The sequence below is a fragment of the Schistocerca americana genome, chromosome 2, assembly GCF_021461395.2.
Source record: "Schistocerca americana isolate TAMUIC-IGC-003095 chromosome 2, iqSchAmer2.1, whole genome shotgun sequence".
NCBI classification, from domain to species: domain Eukaryota; kingdom Metazoa; phylum Arthropoda; class Insecta; order Orthoptera; family Acrididae; genus Schistocerca; species Schistocerca americana.
In genome coordinates this window covers 420,959,980-420,987,968 of record NC_060120.1, presented here as the reverse complement: position 1 = coordinate 420,987,968, position 27,989 = coordinate 420,959,980, and the positions used below count along the sequence as shown (strand labels likewise).

The following is a 27,989-nucleotide window of genomic DNA, read 5'->3' as shown; positions in this document are numbered from 1 at the left end:
ATATCCACCTTTCGCAGCAATGCAGGCTGCTATTCTCCCATGGAGACGATCGTAGAGATGCTGGATGTAGTCCTGTGGAACGGCTTGCCATGCCATTTCCACCTGGCGCCTCAGTTGGACCAGCGTTCGTGCTGGACGTGCAGACCGCGTGAGACGACGCTTCATCCAGTCCCAAACATGCTCAATGGGGGACAGATCCGGAGATCTTGCTGGCCAGGGTAGTTGACTTACACCTTCTAGAGCACGTTGGGTGGCACGGGATACATGCGGACGTGCATTGTCCTGTTGGAACAGCAAGTTCCCTTGCCGGTCTAGGAATGGTAGAACGATGGGTTCGATGACGGTTTGGATGTACCGTGCACTATTCAGTGTCCCCTCAACGATCACCAGTGGTGTACGGCCAGTGTAGGAGATCGCTCCCCACACCATGATGCCAGGTGTTGGCCCTGTGTGCCTCGGTCGTATGCAGTCCTGATTGTGGCGCTCACCTGCACGGCGCCAAACACGCATACGACCATCATTGGCACCAAGGCAGAAGCGACTCTCATCACTGAAGACGACACGTCTCCATTCGTCCCTCCATTCACGCCTGTCGCGACACCACTGGAGGTGGACTGCACGATGTTGGGGCGTGAGCGGAAGACGGCCTAACGGTGTGCAGGACCGTAGCCCAGCTTCATGGAGACGGTTGCGAATGGTCCTCGCCAATACCCCAGGAGCAACAGTGTCCCTAATTTGCTGGGAAGTGGCGGTGCGGTCCCCTACGGCACTGCGTAGGATCCTACGGTCGTGGCGTGCATCCGTGCGTCGCTGCGGTCCGGTCCCAGGTCGACGGGCACGTGCACCTTCCGCCGACCACTGGCGACAACATCGATGTACTGTGGAGACCTCACGGCCCACGTGTTGAGCAATTCGGCGGTACGTCCACCCGGCCTCCCGCATGCCCACTATACGCCCTCGCTCAAAGTCCGTCAACTGCACATACGGTTCACGTCCACGCTGTCGCGGCATGCTACCAGTGTTAAAGACTGCGATGGAGCTCCGTATGCCACGGCAAACTGGCTGACACTGACGGCGGCGGTGCACAAATGCTGCGCAGCTAGCGCCATTTGACGGCCAACACCGCGGTTCCTGGTGTGTCCGCTGTGCCGTGCGTGTGATCATTGCTTGTACAGCCCTCTCGCAGTGTCCGGAGCAAGTATGGTGGGTCTGACACACCGGTGTCAATGTGTTCTTTTTTCCATTTCCAGGAGTGTATTTTACAGCCACATATTTTTTCTCTACATCTTTCACTCTTCTTGACAGTGATTTACTTGATGGAAGATTGTATTAGCATGGAAGCTAACAGTTGGGGTTTTACCTTTAATAGTGCTTCCTTTTGATAGAGGTGCTTGCCATGTCACTGTGATAGTGGATGTAGAAAGCGAAGTTGCTTGAAATTCTGTTGGAGCAGATGGAACTGGAAAAAAAAGTACATGCTTTATAAAATGGGCATTAAAAATGTGCATGAAATGAATACACATGTAATATATGATGCACACTCTTGGTTGTATGCAGATGCATTTAAACCTTACAGAAGACTATAAGAATATTCAAATTGTCTGAAAAATTGTGTCTGTTGATGACATAAAGTCTGTAAGTGAGTCCGTGCTCATGTTTTAGAACTTTTATATGTGAAGGTCTGTCTTGATAACACATTTTACAATCCACAATTATTGGTTTCCCCTACTGCCATCTTCAGATCTGTTGCAAATAGAAAAAAGATAGGATGAGAATAATGAGCCTGCTACTCCTGTTATCCCATAATATTTTAACTTTCCTATAAGGATATCATGCTTAACACAATCAAAAGCTTTACCCAGATAACAGAATATTCCAAGTGGTAATAACTTTTGATTTATTGGTTCTAATATATCATCTGTAAAAGTGAATATAGCTTGATCAGTTGACAATCCTTTCCGAAATCCAAACTGATTGCGAATGAGAATGTCTTTCTGTACTAAGTGTTTATGAAGTCTACTGTACATAACTCTTTCAAACACTTTTGAAAATATCACCAATATTGAAACGGGATGGAAGTTTTCCACTGATGATTTGTCTCCTTTTTTGTGTAATGGTTTGACAATAGCATATTTAAGCCTATCTGGAAAAGTACCACTGTGGAGGGATTCATTAAAAAAATAACTCAGTATGTCACAAAGTTCTGAGGAGCAACATTTAATTATGGCAGTGCTGGCTTCATCATAACCACTGGAACATTTATTTTTAAGAGAGCTAATATTATTAGAAATCTCTTTTGGTGGGGTAGGATATAGTTGAATTTTGTCAAACTTCTGTGGAAATGCATTTTTTAAAATATTTTAAGCTGTCTTCTGAGGAACTACATTACTTAAGAATGTCAATGTTTTTATAATTGTGACCCTTTATAATGTAAGTGGCAACTCCTCCTTTCTCTATCCCTGTTCTACAATACTTTGAAGCTAAGGTATACCCTTCCATATCAAGCATTTCAATTTCACTACCTAAATGATGTTCAGAAATGCAAATAGTATCAACAGGATTTGTAGACCGTAGCTCATCCAAATAGATCTGAAATTCATTAATCGGAAGATGGCAGTAGCCAAAACTGATAACAGTGAATTGTAAAAATTTGTGTAATCAAGACAGATATTTAAAAATAAAGTGAAAAATCTTGTGTTGATAGCAGAGGTTACTTAAAGCCACTATATTTCAGATGTAGTTATTGAACTAATGCCCACTTTCGAAAACTAATCAAGTTCTTTGGTGCTAGTTTCAGTAACATGGATCTGCAAGAGTTGCAGTATCGTGGGAATTGAGAATGTTCACAAAATAGAAAATCACGCAATGCATTCTTGATTGTTTGTTTCCCTTCTTTTTTTGTTGGATTTATTTTGATGGTCTGATAATTTGGCCTATGCCTATGTGCTTCTCTGTTGTTTGGAGATGTAACAAGGCAAAATAGCTTTATTTAGTATAATGCCAACAAAAATACAATTATTTATCTTTTATGAAAATACTATTATTTATCTTTTCTGCTCTCTTTACTGTACTCGCAAATATGAAATCGGCAAATTATTATCCAAACCATTTCTTTCTTAACTTTGGAAAATCCAGGATGGAACATAACATTATTATGAAAAGGATAGTTGCTATTCACCATATAGCAGAGATACTGATCACAAATAGGCACAACAGAAAGACTGGCTTCAGCTGCCGGAGACTGTGGTCATGTGTGTGTGAGTTGCAATTGTGTGTGTGTGTGTGTGTGTGTGTGTGTGTGTGTGTGTGTGTGTGTGTGTTGTCTACTTTTGACAAAGGTCTTGTAGGCCAAAAGCTTATTTTGAGACAGGCTTTTTGTTGTGTCTATCTGCGACTCAGGATCTCTGCTGTATGGTGAATAGACTCTATCCTTTACATAATATTCTTTTTTGATTTTGTCATGTGGTGCATATTTTCCTGGCTGCTGATAATAACAGTATAAGTAGCATATGTACAAACATTTTATTTTAAAAAATATTCAATATTTCACAAAAACCACAGGCTCTTGAACATTTTATCCTGCTAACAATTATTTTTTTCACAGTTGGTACATCTTATTTTCTTCATTCTGATGAAAATATTATCTTTCTTGAAACTTACATAACTAAGATAATTTCTTCATTCGAAATTAGTATTATCACTACAATTGCAGAATTTTCAAATTCTAAAATGTTGTCCTTTCATAATTACAGTGCCATTATCTTGTATTACTAATTTTTTGTTTCCAAAAATGTGTACTTTCATTAGAATAACATGCTACTTTATAAATTATTTCAGACAGAAAAATTGAGTTTCCAGAACATTATTCTCACATGCCTTAGCAATTAGGTTCATGCTTCATCACTGTGTTAAGTAATGTAAGCAAATGTATGCATCATAGGCTACCTACACAGTTTAATTATGGTATCCTGAGACTCTGGATGGTCATAAGTTTGTAGATCAGTTTTTGCATGGTCCAAGTCAGGCAATATGTTTCAAAGGCAACAAAACACATCAAACATGGACAACAATTACTTTTTTTGTTCCCAATCCATCTCCTATCAAACACAAAGTTCCAAATATACAGAAATAAATCAATAGGTTGATCTGTGAGCAATCAGTGTTATCAAGCTGTTTGGTTGCTACTTGTGGTAAACAAGAGACAAAATGAAACATTCCAGCTGTGTAGCCATTTAAATGCCATTTTTGTTACTGGAACAGTTATTGGTTGGTACCTTATTCTGTAGTCAAACTACTTATTCACCAACGTAGAGGAAAGAACCCATCTCTAATACTGGTTTTCGGGAACCTATTGAAAGCAAGTCTTGGCTAACATTCCAAATGAGGCTTGGTAATTTATAAACCGTTTTTCTGCTACATTTATCAATTTTTTCCACTTCCTAGGACAACACATTCAGAACATTCCAATATGTAAAAATTAATAAATAATGTGATAGTTACTGTTAAGTGCACCAAAAGATCAAATAGAATGAAAATGCCCTCAGCTTCCTAAATAAAAACAGCTGGGTTAAAATGGAAGCTATCCATTTGCAATTTTCTCCAGCCTTCTGCAGAATACATGAGGTTCAGTTCAAGTAAGGACAGTAATTCACCTCAGATAACAGCATCAGTCACAAAATAATATTTGTGAGCATACTGTCATACCACCTTGTACAATATTTGAACATTTCAGTAGCACAGTGGTGCTTATAATTTGCTTTGAGGTTTTGTCAACAGAGCTGATCATTGTTCCCAGCACCATCACATGGCAGCTGGAGGTCAGCATGTGTTAGGACTTGCATGAATAACTGGACAGTGCCATGTCATAAAGTAAAATGCATTATGTGAGAAGTGGTAACATCTCTACCAATGTTTTATCACAATGTGGTTTGAGTATTGTGAAAAACTAAAGAACAGTATTTTTATAGACATACACTGCATTCAGTAATGAATGGAAAGTGTTGTTTGCTCACAGTGTTTATGTACATGTGAACATGAATTATTATTCATATATTTCTGACTGTATCACTGACAAACTTCAGTAACCTTACTAAAATAAACTGTGCTTCTTGTGAATAACTAGTTTACCAACAGTATGATATCAGTGCTTATAAACTTTATTGCAGAACTAGCTTGCAAAAATATTCTGAACTTGTCACACAATATTGAACAATCACTGATTAATTCTGGTCACACAGATATGACTGACACTTAAGAACTGTAAAATGCATTTGCTTACACTCATTTAATGATTTTCAGAATATATGCAAGTATATTTTCTAGTTTGTGCAATGCTATTCAAAACTCTCCTTGCTACCTACATGGTTAACACTTTAAGGTATGATCTATCACAGTGTAGACAGTGAACAGTTGCAGCCTATGTACTCTCGAATATGGAGAGGTACTTGTTGCTATACAGCATAGCAACATGTCACTTTCCTTTTACTAGATCAATGAAAACAATGTGTGTGTGTGTGTGTGTGTGAAAAACATGACTGTAACTAGTAGTAGTGTAAAGAACCACTAATGTGCTCAGGCTTTTTGGAATTTATTTGCAGATATGAGAAAGAAAAATGTGGGCACAGCACAGGAAGCGATGACAGATGTGTAATTTGGACTGGTCAGTGAGGGGCCACACGCACTTCACAGTAATGCTTTAGGAGTGCAGTGAACTCCAAAGAAGAAGGCTGACGCCAATGGTTGAGCACTAAAGAAAAATGAATGTTGTTATATAGACTCTATGCTATGCTATTTTGGGCTAAGTATGAACTTATGGTTTTGGTTGAGCTTTGAAGTATTGTCTGGAAAGCTTTGTTAATTATCAGTTGTTGTGAGTTGAGAACTTGTTTGAATATAGATAAACTATGGAAAATGTGATTTGTGATTTTGTAGTGAGTTGTTTAAATGTAGAAGCTCACTTATAGGCCTCACTCCTCTGCAGCTGAAGAAGAAGTCAGCAGTCAAATATGTGGGACTGCCTAGCCCACTTACAATCAACCCACAACAAGAAAAACACCTCAAATGTTGAGTGTCTGATATAAACTGTGTTGTGGTATGGTTAGACTCCAATGAATGTACAAATTCTATATGCCCATTTCATAGGCAGCATGATCAAATCAATACTAATGTGCAAAGAGGAAACATTATTGGCAAAGATCTTGAAACGTTCTTGACCATTTTACAAATTCTTACAATACTCTATTGAACATTCCAATGGACATTAAGAAGCATATTTAATTATTTTTTAAGCAAAATTGTACAGCTTTTCTTTTGAAAATGTCTTCAAGAAAGAAACTAATGTGCTATTCTGTAAAATTGTGTGGTTTTGTTTTCTTTCTCACAATCAGTTTTAACTATAATAACATGGCCTTTAAACCATTAGAAAATTTTTTTCTCCCATACATATTGTTTCTCTGTATATGTAATTTTAAATAAAAATTGTATACACAACTCTTGCTGATCTGTCTTCTTCCATGCAGTTGGTTCTAATAGAAAACCTGCATGTTAGGGAAGGGAAGTTGTATTTGTTACTTACTGACCTTTGACCAAACTACTACTATGCAATCTCAATGACTCAGAACTTTATAATGCTATCTGTTTGTTAACTAAAACTATGCAAAATAATGTCATTGAAGCTACCTTCATAGATCCAGCAGCTGGAAAGATCTCTCTCATACCCCATGACCAATAATCCCAGCATATCTACTCATTAAGTTTAGGTGAATCAATGTTTGATTTGGAGTATCAGTAAAGAAGACTCAAGGTCAGACATTAAAATGCTTTGAAATTGATTCACAACTGAAGCATTCTTACCATATTCAATTGTATGTTGCCTTCCATGAACTGGTAGTTCAGACAACCAGTTCATACTCTTACCACACTGTATCCAATAAACGAAAAATGTTGCATCCTTTTACGTTTTGTAGTTGTATTGAGTACAATTTTTTTTAAAAAAAACCTTATAAACAATAAAAACCAAAAACGAAAACAAAGGAGTGTTTTTCATTCATATACTATATGATTTATGATAGTTTCGAGTTTAATACTTGTAAAGTGGGTAAAGTCATAATGATGAGATGAAATCTGCGTCCTGAGACAGTTCCCAGGGATATCTCAGATTAGGACATATATCCAATTCCCATATATATTCAATAATTACAAAGCATTGCTGGGCTTGCTAGCATATAAAAGAAGCAACAATATATACAATAAAATATGAGAGTCACAAGATGGCACAGCTCTGTTCCACAGTGATTTGGTGGAACAGAGAACGCAGTCACATGTGCTACATGAGAACTCACCACTGCATAGACAAACTAAACTTAGATAAAGAAAGAGGCTTTTCTATCCTACTTGGACATAAGTAGAAACAGAGTTAGTGATTACTTGCACAGACCATGTTGCTGAGACTGGACATAAGTAGAAACAGAGTTAGTGATTACCTGCACAGACCATGTTGCTGAGACTGGTGGAACAAATACGCAGCTTCATGTGATCAGTCATGACAGAGTTCACTTAGTGAATTGCTGACCAGAACTGAACTCCAAAACACAGCAAAAGTTGTCAGAAAGATTGCTATATCTGTTCAGAGAGTAGTCCAAAACGATAAACATAAATAGCAAAGTCAGACTAAGAATAATCTTTTAGTGCATATATAAGGGCTTTATAGCCTAAATGAGAGTGACTGGCAAATGCCTGATTCCAGATATGTAGCAGCAATGTCATACGAGTGGGCACGCTCAAGCCATGTGTCACCTGCTCCCTCCATGGGACTGTGACTCAACTTGATGGCCACACAACCCAGGGATCTCTGACCATTTGTCTGTATCGATAGTATGTATCAGTTCCACCTTCAATTGATTAGTAGTATCAAAAATAGTTAGATTCGTGTCTGGTACACGAAGAAAGGCAAGAGAGAGGACTGGAATTGTAACTGAAGGACCCTATTACAAGTCTACATTGTGACTGACTGATTCGTTTATTGGTTCCAGTACAGTGTACAGTATTACTGACTGATTGTATTTCTCTGAGATGCTGTTTGGGCTTACCCGCAGGGAGGTGGATGCTAGTGTTGGACCAGATGGGGGGACTGTAATTCCATCTCAGTGAGCACTCCATCATTTTTGATTCTAACCTCTGCAACCCTTTTGAGTGAGGGGAAGCAGTGTGTCCACCTCCATTAATCCATTTCTCAGTTTCAGTTTCAGTTTATTGAGCACCCGTTTTATCTTGTACAATGATATGGGATTTGTCATATGTTACATACAGAAAAAATATGAATAACAACATATTATGTAAAAACTATCAGTGAATAATCTGAATTAAATATATGGGCAAAACAATTATAGCTTACATGATATAAATTTGTAACAATATAGGACACAAATAGGTTACATATATTCTGTGTATAATGGACAGCAACAAGAAACAATGATTATAACACTCTATATTGACAGATTAATTAATTTTTGTGTGTACATAAAAGAGTCTACCACACGACACAAGTTTGTATATGAGTAACTTATAAGATAGGTGAAGGCACGCTATCTTTCTGAAGAATTCATATATTCACTAACACTGTAAAAACTATTACTGATTAACATTCTTTTGAGTTCACTTTTAAAACTGCTCAGCTGCTGAATCCTTTTTATTTTTAAGGGAAGAGCACTATAGAGAATTTTTGGGTGGTATATTGCACTCTTGTTGTATTGGGCTTTCTTATGCACTTCTCTGTGAAATTCATTACTCTGTCTTGTTGTATAGTCATGGAACTCACTGTTTAAAGAAGAAAACTGGGGGTGAGACTTCAGAAAGCATATACTTTCATAGATGTAAATGGATGGAAGAGTCATGATTTTATATTCTTTGAAAATTTCCCTACATGGATCTCTAGGTGCAGCTCCTTTTATGATTCTTATCGCTCGTTTTTGAATAATAAAGGAGCGTTTTGCCTGACTTGAACTGCCCCAAAATATGACACCATATCGCAAAAGACTATGCATAAATGCATAATATGTACACAATACTGTTTGATCACTGCAGCAATTTTTGAGCATTCTAAATACATAGCAACATTTACTTAACTTTTTATTGAGCACATCTATATGCTTGTCCCATTTTAGATGCTCATCTAACCAAATTCCTAAGAATTTTGTATTTGGCGTTTGTAGTATATTCTGTTGGCCTAGCTTCACAGTTATATTGGGCTTCATATTATTTGAAACATGTCTGTAATTCATCCATAATGTTTTCCCCTCATTCACAAATAAACTGTTGTCCCTGAACCATTTACTTGCTTCAACTGCTGTTGTTTCAATTTTGCTGTTAAGGTCAGTCTCATTCTGAGCTTTAATAAAGAGACTTGTATCATCAGCAAAAAGTACACAATCAGCTTGTGTTAAATAGTTTGGCAAGTCATTTATAAAGATCAAGAACAACAGGGGTCCCAACACCGATCCTTGGGGCACCCCATAACTAACTTCCTTATAACCAGAAAAGTATGACTTTCCATCATGAACTATTTCTACTTTCTGGGATCTGCCAGATAAATATGACTTAAACCATGCATGAGCAGTACCACGGAGTCCATAGCAACTAAGTTTTTCGAGCAGTAGTTTATGATCAATAACGTCAAAAGCCTTTGATAAATCTAAAAAGACCCCACAATTTACTTCATTATTATCAATGGAATTTAGGACAAGTTTTAGAAAGTTGTATATAGCTGTTTCAGTTGATCTATTCTTTCGAATGCCATTTTGTTCGTCGACCAATATTCCACTTTTTTTTAGGAAAGTAGAGAGTCTTCCATACATTACTCTTTCTATAATTTTTGAAAAACAAGATAACATTGATAAAGGCCTGTAGTTTTTTACATCATAATGATCCCCATTTTTGTATAATGGTTTTATAATTGATTGTTTCAGCTTTCTAGGGAAAGTGCCAGTACTGAAAGATGCATTAATTATATCTACAAGAAGAGGGGAAATATATCTGCTGTGTTTAATGATTTTGTCTGGAATGCCGCTGTTGACTAAGTAGGTTTCAGAGATGGGGGTAGAGGGCATAACAGTGTGTAATTTCCAAGAATGATTGCCTATCGAAGTCTCGGGGTCCAAACGATACATATCGAACGCGCGATAGTAAATCAATCATGCGAGTCTCATGGCGGGCTATATGATCAATTATTTGTGATTGTCATTTTTATTTGCTTTCTGTCGTTCCTTTAGTTCGTCTACATTACATTCCCACTCTAATTATTTGTGACTTGATTAGGAAACCCAGACGGTTTCTGTCGATAGCAAGTGTAATGTCTGGTGTTCCTGACGTTTCTTCTCCAGATTCTCTGACATGCAAAACTCTAATTCCATGTAGCCTATATCCAGCATAGAGAGTTGTTTGACTTTTTGCCGCAAATATGGAGTTCTAACGGACGAGAGAAGGAGGGACTGTGTTGACTGTGGTGCTGCTAAGTCTGTAAAACTTCGTAAGAGGAGTGTCGATACTGAAATACCGTTGCCATTTCATTGCGGAGAGTGCAGAAAACGAACGAGTATCTGGAAAAATACGTGGTTCGACTCTTCCAACTTATCCATTCAGACGAGAGTAATTCTTGTATTGTGGTGGATTCGAGACTACACGTTGCAAGCAGCAGCATCGGAAACTGAGTTATCTGCAAATACCATGTGTGACTACTTCGGGTTTTGCTGAGAAGTCTGTTACATGGTAGTGACAAATGATAGTGTACCAATTGGTGAGGCGAATAAAGTTGTAGAAATAGACGAATCTCATATAGCTAGACGAAAGAGCCAGAGAGGACGACATTCAAAAAGTGAAATAGATCACATTTGGGAATTCGGTGGAATAGAAAGAGGGTCCCGGAAGTGTTTCATTGTCAGAGTATTGTCCCGAGACAAGGTCACTTTAGTGGGTCTCATAAAACACCTCATACTGCCTGTTACTGAAGTTATTACAGACGGGTTTCAGTCTTAAAAGACATTGAAAGCTGAAGGGTTCGACCACTAATTCATGAACCATTCTGTGGAGTTCGTGTCTTCGGATGACCCCAGTGTCCACACCCAGAATATTTAGCGGCTGCAGAAATCTGCAAAGTCTTCCATAAAAAGAGAAGGGCGTCCCAGACAAAGAGATGAACTGTACTTGTTTCAGTACCTATACATCCAGTCTTAAAGTACAGTCTTAAAAGACATTGAAAGCTGAAGGGTTCGACCACTAATTCATGAACCATTCTGTGGAGTTCGTGTCTTCGGATGACCCCAGTGTCCACACCCAGAATATTTAGCGGCTGCAGAAATCTGCAAAGTCTTCCATAAAAAGAGAAGGGCGTCCCAGACAAAGAGATGAACTGTACTTGTTTCAGTACCTATACATCCACAACATGCGTTTCCGGGGAAAAGTTAACGTATCCGACACTGCCGATATTCTTGAGTGATATTGGCAGAGTTTACCCTGGCTATGGGAAAAAGGGAACTGTCCCTGTAGCGTAATGATCGATTTACTATCGCAAGTTCGATAGTATCCTTTGGACCCCGCGACTTCGATAAGCAATCATTCTTGGAAATTACCTAACAGTGCTATCAAGTAGGTTGGTAGGCTGAGTTGTAATAGTTGTGGTTTTATCTCTGTGCCAAAGTTAACTGTGGGGATGGATCAGTCACGACTTCAAATGAATAGCCCAGATGCGAAAGCCGCTAACTGCATGATAAGTGAAACTGAGATAATCGCGAAAAACTTGTCCCATCCAGCTATTAATGTTATAGGCTTAATTCCTTTTTTAAAACATGTAAACAAATATTAATTGCTTGGTATTAATGGCAGAAATCTGCGATTATGTTTTATAAGTTACGGTAATCTTAAGTGAAATATTGACTTAGTGGTTTTTACACCCGATTCATGCAGTTACCAGTTTTTGCAAATAATCGGTCCAATTACGAAACAAATAGTCGGCGGAAAAACCCACTATTTGGTGATATGTGAGGAATGACAGAAGGATGGAATTTCGTTATTGCGAATATAAACAGAATACGTATTATTTCAAAGAGAAGTTTGAAAATTCTATAAAATTGGCATATAAAAATACGAGGGTGTCATCATTTAACCAGGAAAAGCTAATATAACGTCAAAAAGAGGACAGAAATGAATGTTCAAGATTAGGTTTTTTTTATAAAAAGAAAAATACACCCTCGTGCTTTCAACATCACAAGATACTGTAGAAAATAAAATAAGCTCCAAGTTGCGTCTTTGTAATAAATTGACAAAATTTCAGAAAATTATAAAACTGGCAGAAAGTTGCATCTTAGTTAAAACGGTGACAAAAATTCTAGAAAATGAAACTGGCTGAAAATTGATTTTAAGTGACTTTGACCTTAACACTGTCCGTCAACTCAATATCGCTTCCGGCTTTTTCATGGTAAGGATTGTTGGCGGCAGAAGCCACCCTAGCAGTGCCTTCCTGCTCATCAAGCAGTTCAGTGTAGAATTTGAATTTGTCGTTGGTTGCCCAGCCTTCACAACGTGGAACTCCAAAAGCTTCTTGACATTTCCGAGTTGAGCTGTTGAAAGTTCTACACTTGCTGTGATTGGTGTTCGGCCGTTTCCTACGCCGAAATTTTTTCTCTTTTCAGAATGCTGTTCCCCTGTCTAGCTTCAAAATTGTAGAAGGGCACTCCACGAACTAGACAAATTTTCTGTTTTTGCTTCTGTGAACGCGATTTTTTCGGCGTTTTGAATCTGGCATTCCGTTCACTAAGCCTTGCGCGTATGTCATCACAATTTGTGTCACCAAAGTTTTCATTGCATAACATTGCTTTAATAATACATTTCATGTCATTACCTTCCTGTTCTGGAATATTTCTTTTCCACTGATTAGGACGCCGCTTCTTTATCTGGGAGGGACCGTCGCCAGCGGACCCGCTCTGGTCATTTTCAACTACTACGACGGGTTCGATTTTTTGCAGAATTCCTACTTCGTTTGTACCATATTATCCATTTAAAACGACCACAAAATCATTCATTTTCTTCAAAACACTCACTCAAATACGTCAACAAACATTGTGCCGATTAGCTGAACTGTGCTTAGTACCGGAGTATATTTCGAGAATGTATCGCCAGCGAGAGCTTAGCTGTTGAATACGCGTTCACTGCAGCGCAGCCAACCTAACTCTGAGTAAGAAAAAAATCCCTTCTAATCCCAACAACTGAAATGCAGCTTTGAATGTCAAGATTGGTAAATCTGATGTCAGCTAGTGTGCTTTGCATCCAGACAAGGCACGGCGACCGCCATGCCTGTCGAACTTGGCAGGTTTTGCAAACGATAGACATTTAGTGGGCTTTGCACCCAAAGATAAAGGTACAGTTAGCGGCTTTTGCAACAGAACACGATTTTCTACAGCTATTTTCAACGGTTTACAGCGGGTTTTGTACCCTGAAACCTATTCCATCGTGTAGGTGCTGAATAAATATATTTGACAATGTGCTCAACTCAAAATCGACAAAAAAAATGCATTTATCACCTTTTGCATCTGGGCTACTCAAATATTAACCCTCCCTTATTGCCAATGACAGCACCATAAATCCACCAGGGATTCTGGCCAAAAACAGGGACACATACATGGGAGTCAACACGACATTAAGACGGTATGTGTTTGTGTGTTTGTAAGTGTAGGCACACACAATACTTTGGCCAGAGCATGTCCATTGACTGGCCCAGAGGAAGTGGCTATCTTCATAATCTTGCACGAATATGTTTTGGAAGCCCTGACCAACTGGCCTACTTCAGAAAGCAGTGCTGAGTGGAACAGTGTGGTGGTCAAGTGGTGTGTCCTGTTACATTTGTAGGAGTCCTTGAAACACAGATACCATGAAGTGATGGCCTTTATCAGAAGCTATTATATTGCAAACATGGTGGACAGAAAAATGTTTAAATGTGTGTGAAATCTTATGGGACTTAACTGCTAAGGTCATCAGTCCCTAAGCTTACACACTACTTAACCTAAATTATCCTAAGGACAAAACACACACACCCGTGTCCGAGGGAGGACTCGAACCTCCGCCAGGACCAGCCGCACGGTGGACAGGATACAGACGCTAGCTGATATCAATGTATTAGCCATCCATGCCACATACTTGACATCAGGGAGGGCATCGACAACTAGCAACCACATTATCCCGGGAATGGTCTGGTCTCCAGGGTTGAAATGCTGCTCAGGGGCTTTCTGGGTTTGGGTGCAGGACTGGAGGCTCTGCACCATACCCCCTATGCTGATATCAGAAATGAGCTAGTTGACGGGATGCCATGATAGAGTCTTCAATCACCACATTCCCCAATGTGTTGTGTGCAGAAGTTTGAGTACGCTGGGGTAGAGTGTGGGTACAATCACAATCTGGCGTTCATACTTGACTGTAGGTAACGAAACGACACTGTTGGTCACATTATAATCTTTAGACAAAAGCTCCACTGAACGTTACTGCACAGCAGACAACATATTGTGAAGTATCAAGTCATGGTCTGATTCTGACTATTTGGCACAACGTTACTGGGCATTCATCAAGCGTGTGTCGCTGATTGGAATGAATGCTACGGCATATTGCCACATGCCTACCTAAGTCTGTGTTTGGTCAGCAGGACGGGTGGGAAAGAACATTTGAGTTTGCATACTGTCTGCAAACAATAGTTTTAAACTGGGTGTGCATCGAGTCTACTTGAGACTGGATGAGAGATATGGGTATCTTATTTCATGTGGAAACAAAAGAAAAGTTCGGAGTAGGTATTAAAATCCATGGAGAAGAAATAAAAACTCTGAGGTTCGCCGATGACATTGTAATTCTGTCAGAGACAGCAAAGGACTTGGAAGAGCAGTTGAACGGAATGGACAGTGTCTTGAAAGGAGGGTATAAGATGAACATCAACAAAAGCAAAACGAGGATAATGGAATGTAGTCGAATTAAGCCGGGTGATGCTGAGGGAATCAGACTAGGAAATGAGACACTTAAAGAAATAAAGGAGTTTTGCTATTTGGGGAGCAAAATAACTGATGATGGTCGAAGTAGAGAGGATATAAAATGTAGACTGGCAATGGCAAGGAAAGCGTTTCTGAAGAAGAGAGATTTGTGAACATCGAGTATAGATTTAAGTGTCAGTAAGTCGTTTCTGAAAGTATTTGTATGGAGTGTAGCCATGTATGGAAGTGAAACGTGGACGATAAATAGTTTAGACAAGAAGAGAATAGAAGCTTTAGAAATGTGGTGCTTCAGAAGAATGCTGAAGATTAGATGGGTAGCTCACAAAACTAACGAGGAGGTATTGAATAGAATTGGGGAGAAGAGGAGCTTGTGGCACAACTTGACTAGAAGAAGGGATCGGTTGGTAGGGCAAATTCTGAGACATCGAGGGATCACCAATTTAGTATTGGAGGGCAGCGTGGAGGGTAAAAATCGTAGAGGGAGACCAAGAGATGAATACACTAAGCAGATTCAGAAGTATGTAGGCTGCAGTAGGTACTGGGAGATGAAGAAGCTTGCACAGGATTGAGTAGCATGGAGAGCTGCATCAAACCAGTCTCAGGACTGAAGACCACAACAACAACAACAACAACAACAACATTTCATGTACTCTAGTTCTATGATAAAAATTTTGATCAGTCGGAGTGGCTGGTGAGTAGTGGGTCACCAGCATCCTAGCAACCCATGACCAAATGTTTCCAGTGGGTGAGAATAAGTTTCAAAAGTTAGCCAAGGGAAACAATGAACATCCTTTGCATATAGATAGTTCAGTATAGAATGTACAACATGGTGCCTTGCGTTATTTCGTTGAATGATAACGCCACGGAGACCTCGAAGATACAGCACTACCGCTGCCTTAACATGTCAGAAACGTAATGCGCGTCGTTCAAATTACCAGCTACGCAAAGGAAAGGTGATAATGCTGTGTACCCAATGGCACTCTTTAGTATCAGTCCAAGTGTTGCGCCTGTATGCTGACGACCACTGCAATCTGGCAACGTCCATTCCCAGAGCTTTCACACATGGGTATGTTCATAGCTATGCTCTACGCGGAATGAGGATTCATCCGAAAAGACAACGTGGTGCCACTATGTGTCCAGCGTTGTCTTAGGCACACCTCTTTCGGCACATCTCTCTGCTTCTGTGTCACAGGAAGCCGCAGAAACCGTTGTTGTGCTAGCAGTCTGTAGTGCTACAGGCACTGTCGCGTCAGAGCGAATTGCAAAACAATTTAGAAAAGGTATCTGTGTGGAGCAAAATTGGCAATTGACCCCAAATAATGAAAAGTGTGAGGTCATCCACATGAGTGCTAAAAGGAATCCGTTGAACTTCGGTTACACGGTAAATCAGTCAAATCTAAAGGCTGTAAATTCAACTAAATACCTAGGAATTACAGTTACAAACAACTTACATTGGAAAGAACACACAGAAAATGTTGTGGTGAAGGCGAACCAAAGACTGCGTTGTATTGGCAGAGCACTTAGAAGATGCAACAGATTTACCATAGAGATTGCCTAAACTACGCTTGTCCATCCTGTTTTGGAGTACTGCTGCGCGGTATGGGATCCTTACCAGATAAGATCAACGGAATACGTCAAAGAAGAGCAGCACGTTTTGTATTATCGAGAAATAGGGAAGAGAGCGGACACGACACAGAATTTGGGGTGGACATTATTAAAACAAAGGCGTTTATCGTTGCAACGGGATCTTCTCACGAAATTTCAATCACTAACTTTATCCTCCGAATGCGAAAATGTTTGTTGACGCCGACCTACCTAGGGAGAAATGATCGTATGATAAAATAAGGGAAATCAGGGCTGGCACGGAAAGATGCAGATGTTCGTTTCTTCTTTCTTCCGCTCGCTGTTCAAGAGTGGAACAGAAGAGAATTATTGTGAACGTGGTTCGATGAACCCTTTGTTACGCAATTTAGTGTGATTTGCAGAGTATCCTTGTGCAAATGAAGCAAAAAAAGTCTAGTAAACATGGGGTCTAAAATGCGTAGTTAAGAGCTATGAGCACTTTTTCATCTTAGCAACCGTGATACAAATTTCATATACAGCAAGTTCATCGTTTTCGATATTCTGAGAGGTGGAAGTAGGGATCAAAAGAAGAAAAAACAGTATTGTAATCATGGACTCTTAAGTGCGTACCTTAAGAGCCACTAGCACTTGTTCATCTTAGCAACTCTGGAACACATCCCTTCTACTGAACAAGTATTCATACCTTTTAAGGTATGCATTTTAGAGTCCGTGTTTACAACATAATTGTTTCTTGTTTTGGTCCAACTACCTCCTCCCAAAATATGGAAAGCAAAGAGATTGCAGTAGAAGATATTTGTTTCAAAGCATCAAAAATAAAACTCGAACACCTTCTTTTCCTGTTTAAAAAAAAAATAACGGACAGGAAAGCACTTAACCGTAATTGGCGGAAAATGCTTCCACTTCAGGAGGCTTCAACAACTGTTAGGAACTTTACCTGAGTGCGTAGATTTAGGTGCGTAGTGGGCTCTTCGGTCTTGGGTTCCACTCACTTTCCGGAAACAGCCTTTGCCTTGTTCGAGGCGGAAAAGGTGCAAGATACACATATCAAAACAAGTTTTGCGTCACCTCGGTTCCGAGAGTTCCGAAACCTGAACAGAAAATTGGAATAGAGATAAATGTGAACATCATTCCCGCCCTTTTTATTACTCAAGAAAAATACACATTGCATGTTGCACCACCATACAGCGAGACTTTCACGGCTGGTGATCCAGATTGCTGTACACACCAGTACTTCTAATACCCAGTAGCACCTCCTCTTGCACTGCTGCATGCCTGTATTCGTCGTGGCATACTATCGACAAGTTCATCAAGGCACTGTTGGTCCAGATTGTCCCACTCCTCAACCGCGATTCGGAGTAGATCCCTCAGAGTGGTTGGTGGGTCAAAATTGGTTCAAATGGCTCTGAGCACAATGGGACTTAACATCTGAGGTCATCAGTCCCCTAGAACTTAGAACTACTTAAACCTAACTAACCTAAGGACATCACACACATCCATGCCCGGGGCAGGATTTGAACCTGCGACCGTAGCGGTCGCGTGGTTCCAGACTGAAGCGCCTAGAACCGCTCGGCCACACTGGTCGGCGGTTGGTGGGTCACGCAGTCCATAAACAGCCCTTATCAATCTATCCCAGGCATGTTCTGTAGGGTTCATGTCTGGAGAACATGGTGGCCACACTAGTCGAGCGATGTCGTTATCCTGAAGGAAGAAATTCACAAGATGTGCACGATGGGGGCTCGAATTGTCGTCCATGAAGACGAATGCCTCGCCAAATTGCTGCCGATATGGCTGCACTATCTATCGGAGGTTGGCATTCACGTATCGTACAGCCGTTTCGGTGCCTTCCGTAACCACCAGCGGCGTACGTCGGCCCACATAATACCACTTCAAAACAGCAGGGAACCTCAACCTTGCTGCACTCGCTGGATAGTGTGTCTAAGGCGTTTAGTCTGGCCGGGTTTGCTTCCAAACACGTCTCCGACGATTGTCTGTTTGCAGACATATGTGACACCGATCAGTGAAGAGAACGTGATTCCAGTCCTGAGCGGTCGATTGAGCATCATATTAGACCCATATGTACTGCGCTGCATGGTGTCACGGGTGCAAAAATGGACCTCGTCATGGACGTCAGGAGTGAAGTTGCGCATCATGCAGCCTATTGCGCACAGTTTGAGTCGTAACACGAGAAATTATTGATTTATTTATTGAATAAATGTTATCCTACACTTGCGTAGCTATCCATACTCTGCAATCCACTGTGCAATGCATGGTATTCACCGTTGTATCCTCTTTGTATTAGGGGCAGTCAAATGAAAAAGCGAACACCCGCCACAACGGGACTATGGAATGGTTCCATTCAAAAGCAAACACCACATGTGTTAAGACATTTATCCCACTGGGATACGAGACGATCGAGTCCTGTTTTGTAGAGCGCGGTCGGCTGCTGACGGATTCACAAACGCAGACACTCTTACACTTCCTCGTCCGGCTGAAACCGGTTGCCAAAGATGTGAAAATCGTATGGTAAGAGATCCGGGCTGTACGGAAGATGTTGGAGTGTTTCCCAACCAAATCACTGAAGCGCAGTCTTCGTTCAGCTGGCAGTGTGGGGCGGGATCCATCGTACAACACGATGATTCAGTTCGACAGCATTCCCAGGCGTTTTGACTTTACGGTGCGTCTTAGTTTTTGGAACGTGTCTTCATAGCGCAGCGAGTTGATTGTGGTTCCACGCTCGAGCAACTAGACAAGCAACTAGACAAGGATACACCCTGTTGCCACCCCGACACTGCCAATCGGACGAAGGCTATGCTTCGGGACTTGGTTGGGAGACACGGCAACATCCTCTGTGCAGCCCGAACCTTTTGCCATGTGATCTTTGACCACCTCAACAAAGATATGCGTGGATGTCAGTTTCAGAAATTGCAAGAGTGGGTACGGTTGTGGATCTGTCAGTGGCTAAGTGCTTTCCACGCAGCAGGAACTCATCGTTTTGTCACCCTGTGGGATACATTTCTTAATAAATCTGGTGATTACTTTTGAAAGGAACCATTCCATGGTCCCGTTGTGGCGGGTGTTCGGTTTTCATTTGATTGCCCCTTATAGAAACTCATTATCCCCTGTTAGTTTTATGTGGTACATGTCCCACAAGAGGAATATTCTAGGATTAATCGTACAACTGTATCTTCAGCAATCTGTATCACAACCTGAATGAATTTACCCTGTATGCTACAAATGAACCGACGCCTGCCACTTTCTTTACTGCTTCACCTACTATTGAGGGTATGTAACAGTTCCATTTCATGTCTCACAAGTTATTACTCGTAGATACTTGCCTGAGTTGACTGATCCCACTTGTGATCACTGATACTGTAGCCATAGGATACTATGTTATTACGTTTTGTGAAGTGTACATTTTTACATGAAAGAAAGATAATGTCATAGAGACATCGAAGATAGAGCATTGTTACCAGTTTTGACACATCAGAAATGTAATGACCGCTATCTAGATTACGGGCTATACGAATCGGTGGTGATTGTGTTGTGATCTCAAAGGCACGTAATACCATCTACATCTACATACATACTCCGCAAGCCCACCGTACGATGCATGGAGAAGACTACCTTATACCACTAGTAGTCATTTCCTTTTCTGTTCCTCTCGCAAATAGGGCGAGAAGAAAAGATTATATATCTCCTCACGAGACCTAGTTTCTGTTACCTTGGTGGTCTTTATACGAAATGTTGGTAGCAGTAAAATCGCCTTCTAATCAACTTCAAGTGCCGGTCTTCAAATTTTCGCAGTAGTGTTTCGTGAAAAGAACGTTGTCTTCTTTCTATGGATTCCCATTTGTGATCATGAAGGATCTCCATAATACTCTTGTTTTGACTGAACCTACCGGCAACAAATGGAGCAGCTCGCCGCTGAATTGAATCGATGTCATCCTATAATACGACCTGGAGGGAATCCCAAGCAATTCAGCAGTACTCAGGAATGGGTTGCGTTAGGATTCCATACTCGGTCACCCCCACAGTTGAACCACAGTTTCCTAAAATTGTTCCAACCAACCGAAGTCAACCATTCGCATTCCCTACTACAGTCCTTCAAGTGGTTCAAATGGCTCTGAGCACTATGGGACTTAATATCTATGGTCATCAGTCCCCTAGAACTTAGAACTACTTAAACCTAACTAACCTAAGGACGTCACACAACACCCAGTCATCACGAGGCAGAGAAAATCCCTGACCCCGCCGGGAATCGAACCCGGGAACCCGGGCGTGGGTACTACAGTCCTTACGTGCTCGTTCCATCTCATATTGCCTTGAAACGTTGTGCCTAGACATTTAATCGACATGACTGTGTCAAGAAGAACACTACTAATGCTGTATTCGAACATTATGGGACTGTTCTTCCCACTCATCCGCGTTAACTTACGAGGATTGTCCATAAAATAAGGTTCCCATGGCGCTACAGTCCTGAAAAGCGCTGTTACGGTGGATCCCGCGATTCGGTAGTGTACCTTGGTTCCCCCACTCCAAATCCCCTCCCTAGCGATCCGCCTGCGGAGCTCAGCCTCGGTTTGGCAGCCGTACGTGATGGATCTCCCGCTCGCTTCGCCCGCCAGGTGTGAGCTGCGCTCGGTGATACGTTTCCTGTCTGCAAAAAACATTGCGCCTTCAGAAATACATTCCCAGCTATGCGAAATCTATGGAGACAAGTGTATGAGCGTACAACAGGTGCGCAAATGGTGGAGAGAATTCAAGAACGGGCGTACTGACGTCCATGATGAGGAGCGTTCCGGACGCCCATGTGTTTCTGACGAAACAATCGCAAAAGTGGAGGCAGCGGTGCTCTCAGATCGAAGAGTGACGGTTCTTGAGCTTTACGAAGTGATCCCTCATGTTAGAAAAACCTCTATTGACAAGATTTTGACGGAGCATCTAGGGTACGCTAAGGTTTGCGCGAGGTGGGTGCCAAGAATGTTGACCGAAGACCACAAACGTCAACGCGTTGCGGCCCAAGAACTTCTTCAAGATCACGGAACCCATGGCGAGGAATATCTCGACTCCATCGTCATTGGAGCCGAGATTTGGTTGCACTACTGCACACCCGAAACCAAAGAACAGTCCAAACAATGGAAGCACCCAGAGTCGCCGAGATCGCGAAAATTTAGACAAACGCAAAGTGTCGGCAAATAGATAGCAACAGTGTTTTGGGACAGGAAGGGGGTATTGTTGTGCGAATTTTTGCCCAGTGGTACAGCAATCATCGCTGCCAGGCACTGCGAGACACTGCAAAAATTGCGCCGTGCAATTCAAAGCAAGAGGAGGTGTATGCTGTCCAAGGGGGTGCGTTTGCATCAGGATAAAGCTCGACCGCACACTGCTAAAGCACCAACGAGCTCATCGGAAAATTTGGATGGGGTATTGTCAAACACCCACCCTACAACCCGGACTTAGCCCAAATGACTACCATGTCTTCCCTGACATGAAGAAACACCTGGGTGGAACGCATTTCGGTGACAGAGAAGAGCTGGAAGAAGCGGTTCTCAGGTAACTGCGCGGCTTGGCGGCAGATTTTTTTGACTCGGGCATTCAAAAGCTCGTACACCGCATGCAAAAATGTATTGACCTCAGTGGCGACTATGTGGCAAAATAGGTTAAAATCTGAACTTTCCTAAAATGTACGTATTCATGAGATAAACATGTTTTACACTGTGAAAAAGAAATTGGGAACCTTATTTTACGGGCACCCCTCGTATATTTATCTACATTTAGAGCCCACTGCCATTCATCACACGAACTAGATCTTCCATCGGTCGTATGCTTCTACAGTTACTCAACAATGACTCCTCCTCGTACACCATGCGATCGTCAGTAAACAGCCACAAATTGCTGCTCACCCTGTCCGTCAGATCATTTATGTGTACAGAGGACAAGATCAGTCTAATCTCACCTCCCTGTGGCATTGCTGACAATGCCCTTGTCTCTGATGAACACTGAAAGTCGAGGACAGCATACTGGATTCTATTACTTAAGATGTTTTCGAGCCACCCACATATCTTGGAACCTGTTCCGAATGCGTCTATCTTCGTTAAAAGTCTGCAGTAGGGCACTGTGTAACACGTTTTCTGGATATCTAGTAATATGGAATCTGCCCGTTGCCCTTCAGCCATGGTTCGCAAGATATCGTGCAAGAAAAGGGCAAGCTGAGTTTCGCACGAGTGATGCCTTCCAAATCTGTGCTGATATGTGGACAGAAGCTCTTTCGTCTCGAGGGAATTTGTTATATTCGAACTGAGCAAATGTTCAAGAATTCCGCAGCAAACCACTAGGTGCTGTTCCAGATGGAGAATGAATGCAATTTGGCAACGTTCATTCTCGTATGAGCTTCCATACACAGATACATCCCTTATGATCTCTGCGCAGAATTGGGACTCGGCTGTGGAAACGACGTTGTACAACTTCTTTGTCCAGTGTCGTTGCTGGGCGCACATGTCTCTGCTGTCATGTCATGGGAAGTTGCAACAAAGATTCCTTGATGGCACTGTGTGGTACTACAGATGTCAACACACTGACTGTGTGAATACTTGTCTTGCTGAGAACAAGCCCATTTTCTGACTCAAAGTACGTGACATGGTTGTATGGTCCTGCACGGCCGAACAAACAATATGACCCTCCACTCCGACGTTAGTCGTGTGAGGTACTTGAGACCCTAACTTTTAGTATGGTGCTCCTCAATCGATTAATTTCATAACCGCATGACAGTCGCAGGGTCACGACCAACTCGAGAAGCAACATTATAGAATGATGAACCCAATGTTTATAGACCACAATCCTGTCACTGTTGAATTTTAACGCGTACCAGCAGACGTTTGTTCCTCTTGCAAGAGGCATAAAATGACCTTCTCAGAAACAACCAACATTCAGGCACAATTTCTAACTAAGAAACTCGTTGTTTCCTTATTATACCTAACATATGAGGTATGGAAAATGAGATTTTCACTCGTTGTTTCCTTATTATACCTAACATATGAGGTATGGAAAATGAGACTTTCACTCTGCAGCGGAGTGTGCGCTGATATGAAACTTCCTGGCAGATTAAAACTGTGTGTCGGACCGAGACTCGAACTCGGGACCTTTGCCTTTCGCGGGCAAGTGCTCTACCATCTGAGCTAAACCATGTCTCTGCAATATCCTTTCTTCCAGGAGTGCTAGGTCTGCAAGGTTCGCAGGAGAACTTCTGTGAAGTTTGGAAAGTAGGAGACGTGGTACTGGCGGAAGTAAAGCTGTGGGGACGGGGCGTAAGTCGTGCTTGGGTAGCTCAGATGATAGAGCACTTGCCTGCGAAAGGCAAAGGTCCCGAGCTCGAGTCTCGGTCCGGCACACAGTTTTAATATGCCAGGAAGTTTCACACGAGGTAAGTTCAGTAAGCAATGCAACACTTTTTTTCGGAAAGCAGGTTGGTTTTATTCACGATGCCAATATGCCGTATTATCCCCAAGTATTTTGGCTCCAAAACCCATTATTGAAAGCAGGCTCTGTTCGATGGGACGGTCTTAGGCCACCTTACTGGTCGAGTCCGCAGCTCATGGTCTCGCGGTCACGTCCTCGCTTCCCGAGCACGGGGTCCCAGGTTCGATTCCCAGCGGGGTCAGGGATTTTCTCCTGCCTCAAGATGACTTGGTGTTTATGTTGTCCTCATCATTTCATCATCATTCATGTAAGTGGCGAGACCAGACTGAGCAAAAGTTGGGAATTTGTGCGGGCACTGATAACCGCGCAGTTGAGCCCCCCCACAAACCAAAACATCATCATCACATCATCATCTACTGGTCGACGTCGGAGCCAACGTTTTACAGCATCAATAACTTCCCTGTCATCCACGTATTGCTTTCCGTGGAGTGCATCCTTCATTGGGCCATCCGCCCCCGGTAGCTCAATGGGCAGTGCGACGGATTGTCAATCCTCTGGGCCCAGGTTCGATTCCCGGTTGGGTCGGGGAATTTTCTCCGCCAAGGGACTGGGTGTTGTGGTGTCCTCATCATCATCCTATCATCCTCATCGACTGCAGGTCGCCGGCCGCTGTGGCCGAGCGGTTCTAAGCGCTTCAGTCCGGAACCGCGCGACTGCTACAGTCGCAGGTTCGAATCCTGCCTCAGGCATGGATGTGTGTGAAGTCCTTAGGTCAGTTAGGTTTAAGTAGTTCTAAGTTCTAGGGAACTGATGACCTCAGATGTTAAGTCCTATAGTGCTCAGAGCCATTTGAACCATTTGGACTGCACGTCGCCGAAGCGGCATCAAATTGAAAGACAGGCACCCGTCCAACGGTCTGCCCGACGGGGGGCCCTAACCATACGATTAAATAAATAAATAAATAAATAAATCCTTCATTGGGCCAAGCAGATGGAAGTCAGGAAGACGCCAGAAGCGGGCTGTAGGATGGATGAGGAAGAACAGTCTAATGAAGTTTTGTGAAATATTGGATGCGCAGACTTGTGTCGGGCCTTGCCTTGTCATGGAAAAGAATAAGTTCGCTTCATTTTTGGGCGACGAATACGCTGAAATCGTTCCCTCTGTTTCTTGAGGGCAGCACAATACTTTTCAGAGTTGATCATTGCACGATGAGGGACGTTATCAAACAGAATAACTTCTTCAGAGTCCCACAAGAGCGTCGTCATGACTTTACCGGCAGTGATCCGTCGATCACCCAGAATGAGAGTGTCTGCACGTTCCAACATTGCAGCAGTCCCAGTCGTGTGAGGCTGGTCGCCGCGTGGTAGGTTGGACAGGTTCGCGGACTTTGCTGCGATGATGACAGAGGACTATTGCACTAACTCACCGTGCCTTTGTTCACTTCCAGACCTTCTGAAACATTGTGCAAACGCCTACGAATATCTGTGTTGCTGTGGTTTTCCGCCAAAAGAAACTCAGTGACAGCTCTCTGCTTGGAACACGCCTCCGTTACCGGCGCCACCTATCAGAACTTCATGGAACTATGGCGGCTGAAGCGGGAATATTTCACAATGTCTCACAACAAATTCCATATTTTTTCGACCAAAATCAGCCGAGAAAAAAAGTGTTGCATTACCTATTGAACGCCCCTCACTGATGGCATCACTCTCGTCCACTTTGAGGCGTTGCCCTGAAATGCTAATCATCTGCAGAATCAAGCATTTAGTACACATTTTGCCAGTTTAATATCCGTTGCATGCTACCATTATAGTGTTGCAATTTTATTGGCTAATAGTGCATTTAACATATCGCATGTTTTGCCCCAACTCGTGCTACTATTGGAACCGTCATTCTGCATGTACATGTCTCCAACTTGATCAGTTCTAAGAAACACATTTTACTCAGACAGAACAAAGTAGTGAAAATTTTGTACCTAGGTAGCCGAGGTATGACGTCCATACAATATCAATTGTTGTATCAGTGCCATTTACACAAGCAGTTCCAATTTTTGTCATAGATTCCTTAAGTCCCGGGTTGGAACTTCGCTTTGATCTCAGTAGGGAGGTATGCGTTCTTTGCGAAATAATCTGACAACATTGATGAATTTTACTGCGTTTCTCACACAAAAGCTAGTGATGCAACAAACGAATTCCAGAACTGCATTTCAAGGATACTATCAAGCTTATAGTCTACACACATTAATCACGTTATTCATAGGTAATGGACAGAAATATAACAGTACGATGCGACTTGAAATCTGTAGATTGACGACGTTGTGCATGCCTTAAAATATAAGTGTGTATTAGATACATTTGCAAGTTTGTATAGTGTAATTCTGGATCTCTCTATTTTGCGACACAATATATTTTCTTTATGAACACCAAAAAGAAAAACAATGTGGATTCAATGTATTGCGTATTTAGTCGGTAGATGGCACCTCGTCTCCTCTTCTTAATTTAAACCGAATTTGACATTGTGAGAAAAACTTTAAACATCAAACTCAGAACTGTTTGTGTGTCCTGCTATGATACAGCAAGAATTAAGAACACAAAAGATGCCATGTTTAACTAGATGGTTAATAGTCTGCAGGTCACACGGAAAAGATAGAATAAATATAGAAAAAATTAAGAAGGTCATGCTGCTCGTAGTGGTTTATTCTCTTGGGTTGCTTGCTTGTCTCTGTGTGGTGCAACTCGTCATTTGATCTCAAATACATTGTTATGTACAGATCATTTCACAATGGTAGTATCTGAGACAGTAACGGGAAGTGAAACAGATCCCGACATCACTAGCCACTGACAGTGGCCATACAAACGTTTTGCTCAGTGTGAAGTCAATGATGTATTTGTCGTGGTTCAATGTTGGTCTTTACTTCCTTGAGTCACTGATCTTTCAAATTTTTGAGGTAAGTGGTTTTCAACGACTTTCTAATGTCGAAGAACTAAATGAGGAAGAACGTTAGCACTCAGTGTGGACTCCATTTTGTAAAGATATACATATTGTCACTTAAATTTACGGGAGAACGATATACTTACTTCCTCTGCTCCTGCTTTCTTCATAGAAGGTTGCAAAAAAGAAAAAAAGAGCGTACATCAGAATCTTACGTTATTCTTTTGTTCTACTTATGATCAAAATATCTGACGTTAATTTCAAAGACACAGTATGAAGTCTTATTGTGAAATGTAGTTACTGATTTACCTCCTACTTTCAAGAGAGAAGTTTTATCTGTACACGCATTTAATTTACCTTGAACAGACACGAAATATATTATTTCTTCCTTTCCGAAAACGTTTTCCGCCAAGCAAGAATAATTTCCTGCATCCGAGCTTTGTATGGAGCTTATATAAACAGTACCTTCTGAGTTTATTTGTATGTGCCTGTTCCCTTGAATTGTTTTACCACTGTAGAGAACCAATACCATGTATCAGTATTTATGAAACAAGAAAAACCGAGATTTTAAAGAAAACATTTTATGTCTACTGCAGGTGCTATCATAATGTCAATACTGTAGACAGTTAACAATGCCAGAAATCGAGACTTGACTTACTTTTTGTGCCAACGTAAAATTGGAGCGGGTTGTCCCACTGTTAAGCAAGGTAGTCTGAGTTCTTCTTTCCATGCCACAGTTACCGATTCACTGAACGAGGCAATCCGAGCTGGAACGTGGTTGGTTGGTGCCTGCACCACGTGTCTTGACGGCTTGCTTTCGCCAACAATAGTGAAGGCCGTCACCCAGAATTCGTATCTGTGGTGAGTTTCCAAATGCGATATACTGTAGTAGGTCTGCTCTGAAGGCAAATCGTACTGGTCCCTGTCCTGGTAATTGTACAAATATCAGAACAGATTATGCACACATTGAAAGGAATTACTCGACATAACTTATTAGTATCACGCTGTGTTTGGAGTTGGGACACTCGAGAAAAAATTTACAGA

General features: G+C 41.6%; 1 long non-coding RNA gene across 1 annotated transcript; it reads right to left on the bottom strand.

Annotated features, from left to right (window-relative positions):
* Positions 1 to 1,371: 1,371 nt before the first annotated feature.
* LOC124589393 lies at positions 1,372 to 27,729 on the bottom strand. Its single transcript, XR_006976074.1, has 4 exons — positions 27,604 to 27,729; positions 27,303 to 27,457; positions 27,092 to 27,109; positions 1,372 to 1,459 (listed from the first exon to the last, which is right to left on the bottom strand). It is a non-coding gene; the product is annotated as an uncharacterized LOC124589393 (long non-coding RNA).
* Between the last annotated feature and the right edge of the window lie 260 nt (positions 27,730 to 27,989).